The sequence below is a fragment of the Dendropsophus ebraccatus genome, chromosome 3 (genome assembly GCF_027789765.1).
Source record: "Dendropsophus ebraccatus isolate aDenEbr1 chromosome 3, aDenEbr1.pat, whole genome shotgun sequence".
Taxonomy (NCBI): Eukaryota; Metazoa; Chordata; class Amphibia; order Anura; family Hylidae; genus Dendropsophus; species Dendropsophus ebraccatus.
The window spans coordinates 122715321-122733017 of NC_091456.1; the positions used below are offsets into that span (position 1 = coordinate 122715321).

General features: G+C 41.5%; 1 pseudogene; it reads left to right on the plus strand.

The window, feature by feature from the left end:
- The first annotated feature begins 5607 nt into the window (after positions 1–5607).
- LOC138787315 (histone H3.3A-like) lies at positions 5608–5993 on the plus strand (annotated as a pseudogene).
- Positions 5994–17697: the final 11704 nt, after the last annotated feature.

The window sequence follows — 17697 nt, forward strand, 5'->3', positions numbered from 1 at the left end:
TCCGGCGACTACTGAGATTGTTTCGGTCCGCGTATTGACAACACTTCCGCGTCTGACGTCTGACGTGTTTCCGGTAGGGCCTAGCGCGGTCTGCGGCCTTACTGGAGTGGAGGTGACCGAAGCGGGATGCAGGGGGAGGGGGGCAGGATTGTCCGGTATGATCCTTGGACCTCCGGGCCGGTTCTGATGGATGGGAGGGGTCGGTTAGGGGCCGTGCTCCGAGCCGCCTACGGAAATGGAGAGGGAGGGGCATAGCCCTCTTTAAAAGGACATAGGCTTTTTTGAGAGAGGATGTGTGCTGCACGGTCCAGCCAGTTCCAGGACCGTGCAGCTGTGGAAGTATTTCCCCGTGAATTGCTGCTCCTTCTGCTGATTTTGTACCATGGAAGAAGCAGAGCACACTGAAACCCAAGAGACCAGGTCGGAGGTGACTGTAATGGTCGGGTGAGAGGGGTAGTACCCCACATGGTTTATTTCTCTTGTAATGGTATTTATGTATGTTTTAGGAAGGTTCTAAAAGACCTAAAGCTAAAAAAGAATGTGCTGGAAGAAATTGCAATCATCTTATTCCAAGAACCTCTGTAATACATGCATTACTAAAGTTATGCAGGAAGAAGCTCCATTTTTCATGGCTACTGTTAAGTAAGATTGTTTCTTATAGGAAATTTTAGTTAGAGGAATTTTTCCCTCGAATATTTTGTCCTGATAAGTTCTTTAATTCCTTGCAGATCCCTCATTAAAAATGAGATCAGATCCCTTACTACTGACAAACCTTCTACTCTTACTTCGCAGCCAGAGGTTTTTATACTCTCTCCCTCTGTCCATCTGTCTCCTCAAGAGCCTATCCAAATGGAGGATGAGGAAGAGGGGGAGTACAGGGAATCTTCTGGTTCTGATAAAGATTCTGCGGGAAAAGCATTGTTCCCTATTGACAGTGTGGACGCTTTAAGGCCCTATTCCACGGAACGATTATCGGCCGTATTCGGCCGATATCTGCTGCTATGGACGATAATCGTCCCGTGGAAGAGAGTGCCACGATCAGCCAACATCGTTCATGTCGGCTGATTGTTGCAGTTGCTTGTTTTTCAACATGTTGAAAAACAAGCTAATGATACAGCAACGATCTTCTGCCGTCGCTCCGTCGAATATTTGCATTGGCAGCAGACGCAGCTGTATCCTATGGGCTGCCCGGACGATCAGCGATCACCCTGGCAGCCCCCCCCCCCCGCAACTCCCCGCCGCCCCTCCCGCACTCACCCGCTCACTGCAGCTGCGTTGAATTGCGGCGGCAGCGAGCAGGAAACGAGGAGCACTCGTTTGCTTCTCTAGGCTGCCCGTGAAATAGGGCCATTAGTCAAGAAATACTATTAAGGTGGAGGAATTCAAGGAGCAACTTTCTGTTCAGGACAAGATGTTTGAAGGTCTTGCCCCTAGGAAAAAAAGAGTTTTTCCATTGCATAAGAATTTCAAAGACTTATTTCAAAGGGAATGGAAGAAGCCAGACAGAAATTTATTTGTACCCAGAACCCTCAAACGTAGGTAGATACAGAATATTGGGAGAGGCCCCCTATGGTAGATCCAGCAGTAGCAAAAATATGTAAGGGGGCCTTCCTTCCATTTGAAGATACAGGGGTTTTAAGAGACCCCATTGATAAAAAGGCTTCCTTAGGAAGAGTTGGGAAGCGACTGCAGCATTGTTTAGACCTGTTACGGCTACTACTTCTGTTGCTAGGTCAGTTAAATTGTGGTTGACTGATCTTGAATCCAGTATTAGAGATGGTACTCCTAGAGAAGAGTTAATTAAGTCTCTCCCATCTCTTTCTAATGCCTTAGATTTTATGTCTGTTGCATCTGATGATGCACTTAGACTTATAGCAAAATGTACCGCTTTCACTAATTCAGCCCGGACGGGCTTTATGGATTAAAGATTGGAAAGGAGATATGGCATCCAAATCCCGCCTGTGTGCCATGCCATGTCAGGGTCAATTCCTTTTTGGCCCTGCCCTCGACACTATTCTAGAAAAAGCTTCTGACCGGAAGAAGGGGTTCCCCTCAGTTGGTCCTCCTGCGGCTAAACAGCCCTTTCGTGGCAAGGGTAGGGGGGGAGCCCAGTCTTCCTCATCTAGGGGAAAAAACTGGAAGGCGCAAGGGAAAAGCAAGAGTTTTTTTGTTTCCCAAAAATGCGACCAGAGCAGTCTCAACATCTTGGGCGGAAAGGACAGCAGCATCTATATCTCAGATCTGTAGAGCAGCCACTTGGAGCTCACCACACACCTTCTTCAAGCATTATAGGCTTCAGCTTCCAGGGTCAGAAGACCTTTCTTTTGGTAGAAAGGTACTTCATGCAGTAGTCCCTCCCTAATAAAAAGCCTATTCTAGTCTCCAGGGGTGCTGTCATAGGGCGAATAGGAAAAACGTAAATTACTCACCGGTAATTGTTTTTCTGTGAGCCCATGACAGAACCCTCATAATACCCACCCAGAAAAAAAAGAGAGATATTTGTACATATTTTGATAAAGATAACTAGTAATTGTAAAGAAGTAGAAAAAAAATGAAGATAAATTTGAACCTTAGCTTCTTTTCTTTTTGCCCAGATTGGGGCATATAAGATTTTTTTCTCCGTCAAGGGGAAAAAATTTTCTCTGCTGGAGAGCAGAGCTCTGTTTTCTTCTAGATTCCTTGAAACTTGCTGTGAACTGGAGTTTGGGGTCGGTCCTGCCCCTTTTAAAGCATTCATCCTTGGCAGCTGTTTCCTGTCTCTTGGGAAGGGGGAATGACGCTCCAGGGGTGCCGTCATGGGCTCACAGAAAAACAATTACCGGTGAGTAATTTATGTTTTTTTTCCCTTCCCAAATTTAACCGGAAAAACACAAAAATATAGTGTTTGTTACAATTAAGATATTTGCAAATATGCAGTTGCTAAAAAGGTTTTTGTATTCACATTATGACAAGAGATATCAGTCATGTTAAAGGGGTATTGCAAGATAAAACAACTAATCCCCTATACACAGAATAGGAGACAAGTAAGAGATTGCAGCTGGTCTGGCCTCTGTACCCCTTGTCGATTTCCATATCTGCCTGTGGCTCCTTTGTTTTAAATAGAGATGCAGGTATGGCAAGTGACCTGCAGCTCTATTCATTCCTATGGAACTGTCAGAAAGAGCAGAGTGCTGTACTTGGCTCACTCCAGCGCCTCCATAGAGAATGAATAAAGCAACCGGAGAGAGCAAAGTACAGCACTCTGCTCTTTCCGTTGGATAGGAAGCAAGTTGTTTTATCTTGGAGTGCCATTTTAAATTGTTTAGGGTCATGCATGTCCACATGCATGACAATTCAGTTACAGTGATCCCTCAACTTACAATGGCCTCAAGATACAATATTTTCAACATGCAATGTTCCTTTCTGAACCATCGTAACTTGAGACCAGACTTATCATACAATGCTACAGACAGTCAGGATCTGCAGCACATGTAAATAACTAGATCAACCAATGAAAGTGGCCATTCTACTGGTAAAACCCCAGTATTAGTGAAATGCATGTACTGGTTGGTTGTCTAGTAGTATAGTGTGATACTACATGTTTTGTCCTGCTCTTTACCTGGGCCAGTTTTCCATAGAATCTTGGTCTCAGCATACAATTTCAACATACAATGGTCGTCTTTTTGAGGACCAATTAATATCGTTTGTTGAGGGATCACTGTACATTCCACAATCCAGCTGCTGTAGGGAATCTTACAGGAAGTGCTTCCTGGAGAAAATTTCAAAATCTCTGCAGTGTTTTGTGAGGTTCTGAAGGTAAGCTGTAGCATGTCTGACATCAGCCTAACCCCCCCCCCCTTCACATAACCTGGAAGTTTGGGGGACATAGCACTCTGAAGAGACCATCAGCTTACACAAAGGGTAAAAGGTAATTATGAAAACTTTAAGTATATGTAATTTCTGACATGGACAAAAAAGTATTAGAGAAAGGGTAAGTATCTCCTGAAATTACTCATAAGGAGTTGGCAAAATTCTATTTTTCCCCAGAAGACTTCGACATTCTGATTAAAACAGTGAGATGTGGCTGGGGGGTAATGGGTAGGGATGACACCAATCTCTTTCAGTACAAGATGCAATGCTGGGGGGGTTAAAACTAGAGATGAGTGAACCGGGTTCGGGTTCGAGTCGATCCGAACCCGAACTTTCGGCATTTGATTAGCGGGGGCTGCTGAACTTGAATAAAGCTCTACGGTTGTCTGGAAAACATGGATACAGCCAATGACTATATCCATGTTTTTCACATAGCCTTAGGACTTTATCCAAGTTCAGCAGCCACCGCTAATCAAATGCCGAAAGTTCGGGTTTGGATCGACTCGAGCATGCTCGAGGTTCGCTTTTCTCTAGTTAAAACCTAAGGTCTCTCCCCATACAAGCGAATATTAAAGATCTTATGACTGAGTGAAAGGAGACAGAAAAAAAGGCGACAAATACTTATGGAGTTTTAAAAATAGAATATACAAAAAAATAAATCTCTGACTTTTGTCGATGCTTCACAATTGACAGAATGGACTGAAAGATGGAGGCTCTTTTACAGAAATCTTGTTAAGCCTCAACAGCCAGGATTTGCAGCTACCAGTGTAGCTAGGGCCCTTTTTTATATGGTTAGAACCACTTAAGTACCATTGTAGAAGAGAAAACACCTAGGGGAGATATCCTTTCCTCTACCTCAATACTTAAACTAGATGCTGGCATTTTGTTGATGCCTCTGGAATCTTTTAGAATGACCAACAGGATTTTCCAACCTGCCCAACGCCCTGAGGAGAGTATTGTGGCTAGAGCACTGGCAGGGTGATTTTACAGCAAAGAGTAAACTTTGTCAAATTCCTTTTCAGGGAAACCTCTTTGGTCCAGTCCTAGAGGAAATGTTTGAGAAAGCAGTAGAATGGAAAAAAAAGCATCAGAAGGGTAAGGAACATTTTAAAACAGAAAAAGGAGATATTTTAAAGGAAAGGATAAATGTGGAAGGTGCTCTTATCCCAAAGGGAGGCCATTGGAGAGGGTTCTTACTCAATCGAAACTGTCATAGAAAAAGCAAGTGAAAGGCCCAGAGAGTGTGAGTCATTCTTCCAAATCTGCAAAACCATAGAATAAAACCTATGGGACCAGTGGAGATGCGAGCAGTGGGTGATTTGCTGGGATTCCGTAGTCTGGACATACCGTTACCCACGTTGCCTACCCAATGGAGGGAGTACAAGATTTTCTCACCTTAGATGCTGTAACACCTGTACCCCAGCATGAAGTCAGTTAAAGGTCATAATTATACCCTCCTCCTTGTCCCCAAACCAAAAGGGACATTCTGAGTTACAATAAATAAAAAAAATTCAAGTCAAACACTATCATCCTCCTGATCAATCACAAAGCATTTATGGCTATGATAGATCTGAAGGATACCTATTTTCATAAACCAGAAATTTCTCTGGTTTGCAATACAATCAGGTCAAGCACTATAGTTTGAAATATCATCAACCCCTTGGCTATTCACCAAGTTAACAATGGTGGTGGCTATTACTCGCCCCGTCTGTTGTGTTCTCTGTACTCTCTGGGACTGTTCATTTACATTCCTAAACAATGGCTCATACAAAGCAGACTGCTCGTAAGTCAACTGGAGGAAAGGCTCCCATGAAGCAGCTGGCCACTCAACTGAAGGTGTCACAAAGCCTCACAGACACCGGCCTGGTACTGTGGCTTTGAGAGAGATTAGAAGGTAGCAGAAGTCCACTGAGCTGCTGATCCACAAGCTTCCCTTCCAGCATCTGGTAAGGGAGATCGCTCAGGATCTTAAGACTGACCTAAGGTTCCACAGCGTGGCCATTGGTGCCCTGTAGGAAGCAAGTGAGGCATACTTGGTGGGTCTTTTTGAGGACAAAAACCTATGCGCCATTCATGCAAAAAAAAAAAAACCATTTATGCCCAAGAACATCCAGCTAGCAAGAAGACCCACAAAACGTGCTTAATTTTTGCTGGAGATTTGTTTTTGCTCTTAAAAGTTTTTGTTTTTTTTACAAACTGTACATAATGTGTGATGTCTATTTTATAAAGGGTTTGTTAACTGTAGAGTAGTTGAGAGTAAATGGGTAGTACATATTTTATATGACATTCCCTTTATCCTCAGGTTTTTCAGAAAAAATTGTATCTACAGCTAATCTTCTGTGACCCTCCCCACTTCAGAGTTTGCATGCCTGAGCTCAATTCTCTCCATACTTTGGTATCTTACGTGTAGCAAAGTGTAAATAAACTTTCCACTACCTGGAGGTAGTTGCACACCCTTTATCGACCTGTATCTGGAAAACCTACCGGTCTCCGCCAGTCCTTTCAAGTTCTGCAGACCATCACCTTCCTACAGAATGTAGGTTTAATTCTGAATCTCAGCAAGTTGGACTTACTTCCATCTTGGAAGAAAAAATTCTTGGAGAAGACAGGTCATGAACCAAAAGGTTGGCTATTTTAGGTAAGCCATGGCTCTCCTGAGGCTAATGAAGTCATGTAGTCCAGCAGTTCAGAAGTGTAAACATCATTCGCCCTTATGGTAAATACATAGGTGCAGAAGCAGACTACCTTCTACTTAATCCCTTTTGTACTGCATTGTGTAAGTGACCCAATGCTGTCACACACAAAAAAAAGCAAAAGACAAGGAGATCTCTGCTTCACTGCTCATGCACTGATAACCCCTGACCTCTGCATGGAGCTGTAGAGAACAGAGGTCAGGGGTTATCAGAACAGTTAAGCACAGATCTCCATGTCTTGTGCTTGTTAACTCTTTTTTTGTGTTGCAGCATGTAAGAGAACACTGGGTCACTTACATACTGCAGTTGATACGGGGTTAAGCAGAAGGACACAGGATGGCTCTTATCTTCCCTGTGCATCCCCGGGCCCCCTCCCCCATGGGCCCCATAGCAACTGCCTACCCTGCCTCTATGGTAGCTGCGCCACTGGTCTTGGGATCCAGTGATTCCAGTCACCACAGATGCAAGTCAGTGGGGTTAGGGTGGTACTTCCAGGGTCCGTGGTTAGAGGAAACCTGTCTTCAAATTTAAGGGAGTTGGCTGCAGTTTGGGAAACTGTGAAAGTGGCAGAAAGACTCAACAACAACATCAAAGTCTACTTGGACAATTCCACAGAGGTGGCTTATGTAAGTCATCAAGGTGGCATAAAATGCAAGCGACTCAAAGTTCTCACCAGCAAAATATTCTCTTGGGCAGAGAAGAAAGTCAATTCATGTGTCATCTAAACTGTACAGCTGTACAGATCCTTTTACAGTAGCCTCTTTTTATCACTGCAGAAACAGGAAGTCTCAGCCTAAAGGGAATCTGTCAGCACCCGGGCCCTACCCGAGATGCTAACAGTCCCCTAGTAAGCATGTCACCTTTTTGGTAGTTGTGCAAGAAATAGGAAAAAATTCTAACCGTATGATTGCATGATGATCTGATGAAGGGGCTATACCCTTGTGCCCTTATTGCTAATAAATTGTTCACTTTATTAACATGTTGCTTTTGAAGTGCAGTGTCTCACATATGGTCATATTTTTTCTTATTTCTTGCACTGTTTCATACAGGCCCCAACATTTTTGGGAGCATCCCGATTCTCTGACCTTCGACCAGCAGCCCGAGCATCCGGACAGACTGCCCCAGATTGCTGGGGTGATATGTACAACTCCCAGAGGCTCAAAGGTGACCTTTACCACGTTTCCAGCAACCAAGACTGTTACACCAGCTCTTTCATGAATAATCAATGCTGCCCAGGCTCCTGCTTACTCACATTGTCAGCCAGTATCTGCAAGGACAGATCTGCAATCAGATATAGTTCAATAAAAATGCGCAATTTTTCACTTTGGTAGGTTTTTGTGCTTACACTGTTTATCATGCAAGATCAGAAATGTGATAATTTAATAGATTGGGCAATTACACATGTGGCAATACCAAATATGTTTATTTATTTTATTTATAAAATGGGAAAAGGGGGGTGATTTAAACTTTTGTTGGGGGAGGGGATTTTTTACTAATAAAAAAAACTTTTTTTTTTTACACACACATTTATTAGAAGTCCCCCTGAGAAACTTCTAATACAACTACACTGATCTATCATATAGATCAGTGTAGTATACATAATACAGCACTAATCCATTATCTGCAGCAGACCAGATACATTGATTGCTGACAGGGGCGTAACTACCACTATAGCAGCCATAGTGGCTGCTATGGGGCCCGCCGCATCATCTTCATTCCGACGCTCAACTCTGACAATGCGATCTACCCTATGTGATCACATCTCTGGGGGGAGATCCCCCGCTAGACACCAGTTAATTCTTTTAAATTAACTGGTGTCTGAAAATATCAGATGTTTGTAATTTACTAAAAAAATCTGAAATATTCCAGTACTTATCAGCTGCTGCATGTCACAGACACAGGCATAGACATGTAGGACATAAAGCAGCTGATAAGAACTGGAATGCTTGAGATTTTGTAATAGAAAAATTACAAATCTCTGGCTCTTTCTGACACCAGTTGATTTGAAAGAAAAAAAAAATTCACTGACGTTGCCCCTTAATGAGGGACATTTATAAAATTCATATGAAAAGTCAATTATACAATTTTGAAAGAATTTTTTAAAGCTGGAGTCTGAGTACATAAATTTTTTTTCTTACTCTAGCCAAAACTAGCTCCTGGTATAATGCCCCTTGCTGTGCACCTCCACAAAATATAAAGCCATCTTGCTGTGCACCTCTAAATATGAAAACGCCTCCTACTGTGCACCCACACATAGTAAAATGCCCTATTTTCTGCACCAACAACAAAGAAAAAAAAACATTATACTCTTCAAATCGGGGCATGGAGCGGGTCTTCATCTCTTCTGGCCTCCAACCTGTGAGCGGTGGGGCAGGGATCCTTCAGCAGGCTCCATGACATCACACTGTGCCTGCTAGAGAGATCACATCCCAGCTTCTCATAGGCTGCATGCATGAGTATTTGGACGATCGGGACACTGACAACTTTCCCTTCTCCATTCTTTGCACTTTAATGTTCAGCTCGATCCCCCCTCACTGTATCAGTCTTGTAGTGAGTGGGTTGAACATTAAAGTAAGCAGAACATGCCCACCAGTATTCTGCGGCACTCTGGTGGTGGATTACAGTGATGATTAAAGGGGTAGTTCAGCAAAAAACATTTTTTCTTTTGAATCCACTGTTGCCAGAAAGTTATGTAGATTTGTAATTTACTTCTATTAAAAATCTCAAATCTTCCAACACTTATCAGCTGCTGAATGGCCTGCAGGAAGTGGTGAATTTGTAGTCTGACACAGTGCTCTCTGCCGACAGGAACTGTTTAAAGCAGTAGCAAATCTCTCCAGAACACCCCTCCTGCTCTCCAGACTGGAAAGAATACACTACTTCCTGCAGGGCATACAGCATCTGATAAGTACTGGAAGACAGGAGATTTTTTTTTAAAAGAAGTAAATTACAAATCTCTGGCATTCTTTGATTTGAAAGAATTTTTTTTTTGCAGAACTAGCCCTTTTAATGGAAGAAAGGATATGCAAAATAGCTCTCACACCACTTAGACAATGTGGTGTCCCCTCAAGTCAATGTTTCACTCCATCTAGGATCTATGCCAAGCAATCAATCTATCCAAAAGGAAAGACTTCTCATTTTCAGACAGCTGTGTCAGGGTTGTTGCCCGCCAGCAGCGCAGAGCAGGGTGTTGGCTGGCTAGTGAGAGGCCTATCGATGTGGGTCAAAGGGATACTAATTCTCCTTAAAGGGAACCTGTCCCCCCCGTGCCGGGGTGACAGGCTCCCGACCCCCCGTTAGAGCCCCCTATACTCACCTAATCCCGCCGGGTCCCGCTTCTGGAGGTGGTCGGGTGATGAAGATCTCAGCCGCTGCAGCCCGGCGCGCGCGCTGAGAGATGAGTCCAACGCTCATAGAGAATGACGGAGCGCTGGACGGAGCGCGCGCGCCGGGCTGCAGCGGCTGAGATCTTCATCACCCGACCACCTCCAGAAGCGGGACCCGGCGGGATTAGGTGAGTATAGGGGGCTCTAACGGGGGGTCGGGAGCCTGTCACCCCGGAACGGGGGGTGACAGGTTCCCTTTAAGAAGAATCCATTTTAAAGACTTGAAGAGACTTAAAGGCCATTCTTGCTCCACTGTGAATTCTAGGAAGAAAGGATCTGCAAAATAGCTCTCACACCACTTAAGCATGTGATGATTAATGGCATTCCAGAAGTTTAACCCCTTAGTGACCGCCATGCTGCCTTTTCACGGCGGTCACTAATGGGCTCTATTCCGATGCGTACGCCTTTTAACGGTGGCGCATCGGAATAGATCTGCGGCGCCGCGGGGGTTAAAAGACTCGGGGGGCCGCGGTGAGCGGTCCCCGGCAATGCGATCGCCGTTATTCACGGAATAACGGCGATCGCATTAGAATGAATGGCGGCTGTGTCATACAGCATTTTTATCGCCACTGACCGTCTATTTTCGGTCAGTGGCGATAAAAATGCTGTGGGACAGGTCCCCTCACCTGTCCTCCTGTCATGGCCGCCGGCGATCTCCAGGGGGGAGGCCCCCCTCCCCTCTGGGCGCCAAAGAAAACAAAATGGCGCACGCATGCGCTGTAAGCTATGAGACAGAGCTGCCTGCCTTGGAAAAAATGCCAAGGTTGGGAGGGAGGGAGGATTCATTTCAGGGAACAATTTCTTTATCATTTCTCTTTTATTTTGTGGTTTATTATTTATGGAGAGGTACTCATTTTACAATTTTCTTCACTGGGAAATAAAAACCCCATAATTTTGGGAGGGAGGGTTCCTTTCAGGGAACAATTTCTTTATAATTTCTCTTTTATTTTGTGGTTTATTATTTATGGAGAGGTATTCATTTTACAATTTTCTTCACTGGGAAATAAAAACCCCATAAGGTTGGGAGGGAGGGTTCCTTTCAGGGAACAATTTCTTTATAATTTCTCTTTTATTTTGTGGTTTATTATTTATGGAGAGGTATTCATTTTACAATTTTCTTCACTGGGAAATAAATACCCCATAAGGTTCGGAGGGAGGGTTCTTTTCAGGGATTAATTTCTATATCATTTTTCTTTTATTTTGTGGTGTATTCTTTCAGGAGAGGTATTATATTTTTTGTCAAAATGGCATTTAATAATTTTAAGTGCTGTCCACACAATTCTTGTACTGTCATCAGTAACCTGATCCCACTCTCTGTTTCATGTACTTTTGTAATAGCTCATAGGGACCCCCAAAAAGTGACCCTGGCTATGTTTGCATAAATAAATGAAACCATTGATCATGCTCCTAAATTCCTTAATTCTTACACCCCTCATGTCAGCGCACCTTTTTGATGGCACAGCCAATTGTGCATATTTTTTTTGACAATTAAAGGCAACATTACTTTTGAAAAGTGGCATTTGTGATCATTTGATCATCTTTCAACTGTTCTTATGACTATGTCCACCCACAGAAGTCTGTTATTTCCATTCCTAATACTGCATTCTCATATGGGCATTAGTTTCTTTTCTATTTTTTGAAGGCTATCTAATAATGAAGCTGTTCAATTTCAATACACGATGGGCTAAAATACAAATTCTTCACTATAGGGACTAGTGATACTGTTCAGACGAATGGTAATGGACACGGTCTCTATATATTTTGAAAGTGATTAGTTGTTTTGTGCGCCTAACTGTTCCTACTTTCCCGGGCAGGGACCTGTTATGGTTTACTGCATCACTTACCACATTAATTCCTCATATAGGGATTGATGTGGCTACAGAGGTGTTGTATGACCAGTCGCTATAAAATAATAAACTTGTCTTCATAGCCCTACAAGTGTTCTTTCATATTTTGAAAAAAAGGCCAATTTTCCATACAGTTGGATCTTCCTCTTTTTTTTTATATATTGCCCTTCACTACAGAACTTTTTTTTTTCCTGCTACATGTCCGACAAGAATGTTGTTCTTGATGTCATCAAAGTGACACAAATGCGAGATATCTGCTTCTGTGGCAAGACATAGTCATATTTACAGGTAGTTGCTGTTTTAGGAACATGCCCCCTTAGGGGTACTCAGCCTTAATTCTCAACTTTTTGTTGCCAATAGGGATTTCACAATTTTTACACCTGTTGATTTTTAAAATGTGTTTGTTAATTTACCTGCTGTGCATTGATTTTGACCAAAATATATTCCCTATGGGGTCTATTATCCAAAATGTGGTAATTTTTGGAAGTTTCCTATTATTCTGGCAGCTCTATACCCTTCCAAATGAACAATGGGGCCTAATAGATTTTATTAAGCAAAATGGGTGCCCTAAAATCATTGGATCCCGCTGTGTGTCCATACATTGAGTTAGGGCCACAATAGTTATATTTTTGAACTCAGAGGAAATGGGGCAATAAAAAAGGGGGTTCCTTTTCTCCTTATCATGCATTTAGAAAGGATAACATGACTTTAAAGTGACACGAAGAAAAAAAAGAAAGAAAATTTTGTCACTTTTACCTGTTTTGTGTTCATTTTTTCAATACACTGTGGGGTTAAAATACTCACTGTACCCCTAGCTGAATTCCTTAGGGGGTCTAGTTTCCAAAATGTGGTCATTTGTGGGGGTTTTCTATTGTTCTGGCAGCTCTATACACCTCCAAGTGAACAGTGGGGCCTAATAGATTTTTTAAAGCAAAATGGGTGCTCTAAAATCATTGGATCCCGCTGTGTGTCCAAACATTGAGTTAGGGCCACAATAGTTATATTTCGGAACTCAGAAGAAATAGGGCAATAAATAAGGGGGTGCCTTTTCTCCTTATCGTGCATTTAGAAAGGATAACATGTCTTTAAAGTGACACAAAGAAAAAAAAAAGAACATTTTGTCACTTTTACCTGCTTTGTGTTCATTTTTTCAATACACTGTGGGGTTAAAATACTCACTGTACCCCTAGCTGAATTCCTTAGGGGGTCCAAAATGGGGTCATTTGTGGGGGTTTTCTATTGTTATGGCAGCTCTATACCTCTCCAAGTGAACAGTGGGGCCTAATAGATTTTCAAGCTAAATTGGTGCTCTGAAAACCACTAGGTGCTCCCTTCATTTGGTGCCCTGCCGTGTGCCTAGACATTGAGTAAGGGGCACAATGGTCATATTTCTGAACTCAGAAGAAATGGGGCAATAAATTAGGGGGTGCATTTTCTCCTTATCATGTATTTAGAAAGGATAACATTTTTTTAAAGTGACATGAAGAAAAAAAAAATTGACGCTTTCACCTGCTTTGAAATAATTCTGTCCAAACACTGTGGGGTTAAAATACTCACTATAACCCTAGATGAATTCCTTAGGGGGTCTAGTTTCCAAAATGGGGTCATTTGTGGGGGGTTTCTATTGTTCTGGCAGCTGAATACCTCTCCATAAGTACAATGGGGCCTAATAGATTTTCAAGCTAAATTGGTGCTCTGAAAACCACTAGGTGCTACCTTCATTTGGAGCCCTGCCGTGTGCCTAGACATTGAGTTAGGGGCACAATGGTCATATGTCTGAACTCAGAAGAAATGGGGCAATAAATTAGGTGGTGCATTTTCTCCTTATCATGCATTTAGAAAGGATAACATGTCTTTAAAGTGACACGAAGAAAAAAAAGAAAGAAAATTTTGTCACTTTCACCTGCTTTGTGTTCATTTTTTCAATACACTGTGGGGTTAAAATACTCACTGTACCCCTAGCTGAATTCCTTAGGGGGTCTAGTTTCCAAAATGGGGTCATTTGTGGGGGGTTTGTATTGTTCTGGCAGCTGAATACCTCTCCAAGTGAACAGTGGGGCCTAATAGATTTTCAAGCTAAATTGGTGCTCTGAAAACCACTAGGTGCTCCCTTCATTTGGAGCCCTGCCGTGTGCCTAGACATTGAGTTAGGGGCACAATGGTCATATGTCTGAACTCAGAAGAAATGGGGCAATAAATTAGGGGGTGCATTTTGCCATTATCATGCATTTAGAAGGGATAACATGTCTTTAAAATGACACATAGAAAAAAAGAAAGCAAGAAATTTATTTCATGTTCACTTGCTTTGCGTTAATGTTGTCCAAACACTGTGGGGTTAACATACTCACTCTACCCCTAGATGAATTCCTTATGGGGTCTAGGTTCCAAATTGGGTCATTTGTGGGGGTTTTCTATTGTTCTGAAACGTATGAGCCTCTGAAACTTGGCTTGATGCAGGGAATAAAATGCAATTCACAATTTTTAAAAAAGTATGGTTAATTTTGTACGTATTTTTTTTATTTTTTTTCCCAAAACGAATGCCAAAGCAAAGGAAACAGATTGAAATATATGTATGATAAAAAAAATTCTACAGAAATTACATATATAAGTGGAATATTACAGTTAAAAGTTGAAAAAAGTGAAAATTTTTCAATATTTCTCACATTTTTTGCTTTTTTAATCTATTTAAGAAAATTATATCAAAGTTTTTTTACTGCTGGGATAAAGATGTGACAAAAAAACAATCTTAAAACCGCTTTGATGTATGAAACCGTTATGGAGTTATAAGCAGATTAAGTGAACCATACCAGATTTCCAAAATTTGGTCTGGTCATTAAGGCCCAAATGGGCTTGGTCCCTAAGGGGTTAAAAAAAATTCTAGCACTTATCTAATAAAAAGGTGTGTAATTTATAGGTACAAAAGGTGAATGCACTTGGAAAAAAAACACCTTTGAACAAAACTTAGAAGTGTATTAACCCCATAAAATTTTGTTTTAATGCTTAAAATATTAAATAAATAAATATATATATATATATATATATATATATATATATATATATATATATATATTTATTTTAACCAAGAGATAGTAATAAAAAATGCTTTAGTTATATAGTTCCACTTTTTTCTGCAGCACTTTACATCGGTTGTCGTCACACAGAATGGTCCCACCAGGAGAGATACCTATATAAAGCAAAGATACTAGCAAAAAGGGGAAATGCCTATAGAAGGGGGCTAACTACCCAAGTAAATGACTACATAGGGGGAGAGTAACTTACAGGGGGATGCCTACCTACCAGGGATACTACCTATAGTAGAAATAGTTACATGGGGATACTACCCACTAGAGGGGGCTAACTACTATACAGATGCACAACGGGGTGGTCTGACTATATAGGGGCCCAGAGGGGCCTTACTACTACTACATGGGGGGCACAGAAGGGTCTAACTTCTATATGGGGTACACAATGGTCCAATTACTATATGGATACAGAGGGGGCTAACTACCATACGAGGAAAAAGATGGAGCACATAGATGTGGAGAATGATGGTGCATGAGTGAGAAGCCTAAAATGTTTTTCTGGCAGATCCTACAGGGACAACTTATGGCTGAGAAAAGTTCTCATGATGGCCCAGGCCGGATGGAGAAGAAAAGGAAAAGTGAGAAACTCTAATTGGAGAAGACGCCTCCTGTCTGGCTGTAACTGCACTGTAATCACTTATGGTGTGCAGGGTCTGTGTGGAGCTGATATATGCTGCTTTATGGTCACTGGTGATACTGGACTGTGGATTTTATTCCGTAGCAGTGGTGGCATTATTCAGTATAATATTTGTACCGTGTAAACTGGAACTGTTTTTATTATTTGTCTTAGTATACTGGATTTGGTTGATAACAGAGGTAATGTTGATGGTCATGGTGTGGCAGTAATAGTTGCCCCTTGTAATATTAGTCTTGGTACACAGGTTTTGGTCGGTTACAATGTGAACAATTTTTTCTCCTTATATACTGGTGCTATAATGATATATATTTAAAACCATGTAACATAAGTTTGGGACTATACTTCACAGCTCAGTGGCCAGCTGGGGGGAGGGGATCAAAAGTCTACTATGGGGCCATGCCAATTCTAGTTACACCCCTGGTGGGATATAAACACAAGACCCCAGCACTGCATCACAACAGTGCAAACCACTAAGACACCAAGCAGCCCTTATAAATGTGACTCAAGTCATATAAAGGATTTGAACCAGTGGCCTTGTCTCTTCAGATTCAGCATCCCTACCACTACACTGTGTCTTGGGAGACTGCTTTATGTTGCTTAGGATTAGGGGAAAAAAATTAAAGCTAAAAAAATGCTAACCTAATGCAAAATCTCATCTGTAAATCTACTGCAGCAAAGATTCCCACCACGGCTGCAGTGATGCTGTCATCTACATCATTCACGTGATCCTGGAGCCAGTTACTGTACATCATGATCACGAGTAATGAATTTACATTATAAAAGTTTAAAAAACAAGAACCAAGTGCTTTTGTTTGCACTTCTTTAGTTTGACACTTAAACATGTAGCTCTTGGCATCTTGTGAAACCAATGACTATTTAACATAACAGATATTAAACTACATGTAATGTATGCAATTATTTGCTTCTGTTTTGGCACCATGTGTTTATAAGTATAGCACGTTTGATGTGTAGTTTTGTGTTTGGCGTGTGCCTTAATCATGTTATTTGCAGGATTAGGGTGTAAATCCTCACAGATAACAAAGCTTCTAAGGATAAACAGACACAATTAGAGAGCTGGTAATATGCGCCTATTGCAGTAAGCACAATAAACCAGAGAGAAAGAACGCACAGAGCAAGAGAGAGTGAAGTGTAAGGAATTCCTTTGGAAGAGAGGAACTATTACAAATACAAATAGTTTCTTTAATCAGATGTCATCTAATTTCCTGACTTCCTGATACAGAATGTCTTCTGCTGCCCATACCCTGGGAGCATCCTTTCTAATAGATTCTTTAATGGGGTGGACTACAGTGCAGAATGAGAAACATCTTCATGACAAAGGAAGCCTGTCAAAAAATATGCAACGCAAATCTGAAGTACTTCATTTGCCTACAGATTTGTTGGTGAAGACTGTTACAAATTGTACAAGGGAGGTAGAAGAGAAAAACCAAGTTAACGAGGACAAAACAGGACACAAAATAAATCACTTTATAACTACTCAAGACAACTTACTGATGCCTTCCAAAATCATCCCTACTAATAATGTGGAAGAAATAAAAGTAAAAACTATTGACAGAACATCAAAAGACAAACCAGCAACAAATTGCTGCCAGATAATCGAAGGAAGCAGTGAGTCTGAAAGCAAAACACAGGAAGACAAGAAGGGTCTTTTTGAGAAACCAAATCAATCCTACATAGCACTGATTTCAAGAGCAATCTTGTCCACTCCTGAGAAGAGACTGCAGTTAAGTGACATATACCAATGGATCATGGAAACCTACCCATACTACCACAATCAGGTAATATGTTTTGTCTGAAAAAAAAAATAGTAAAGAGTATTTAAATAAACTCAAAGTTTAGATGTGAAGTCTCGGCATGTTAGGGTCTTAAAAGTTTGCTTATGTTCTTATATATATGCATCTCAAGCCATCATTTTTGACCATAAAATGTCATATGCAGTCTGTAAAACATTTTTTTCATTCTTAAAATGTTTCAGTTTTTCAGATGTGTGTGCAAATCTCATCTACTATTTGTTCCATAGCTTGTAAACACAAAATCACATAAAGGCATAATTAAGATGGTGAGAGACATCACTTTTCCTGATCTTGAAATTTGTTGTTTACTCCTAGTGCTGCAGAAAATCCACAGTACAGTTGTAATAGGTTTCATTTACCATAGTAGCAGAAGCAGAATTGTTGCAATTAC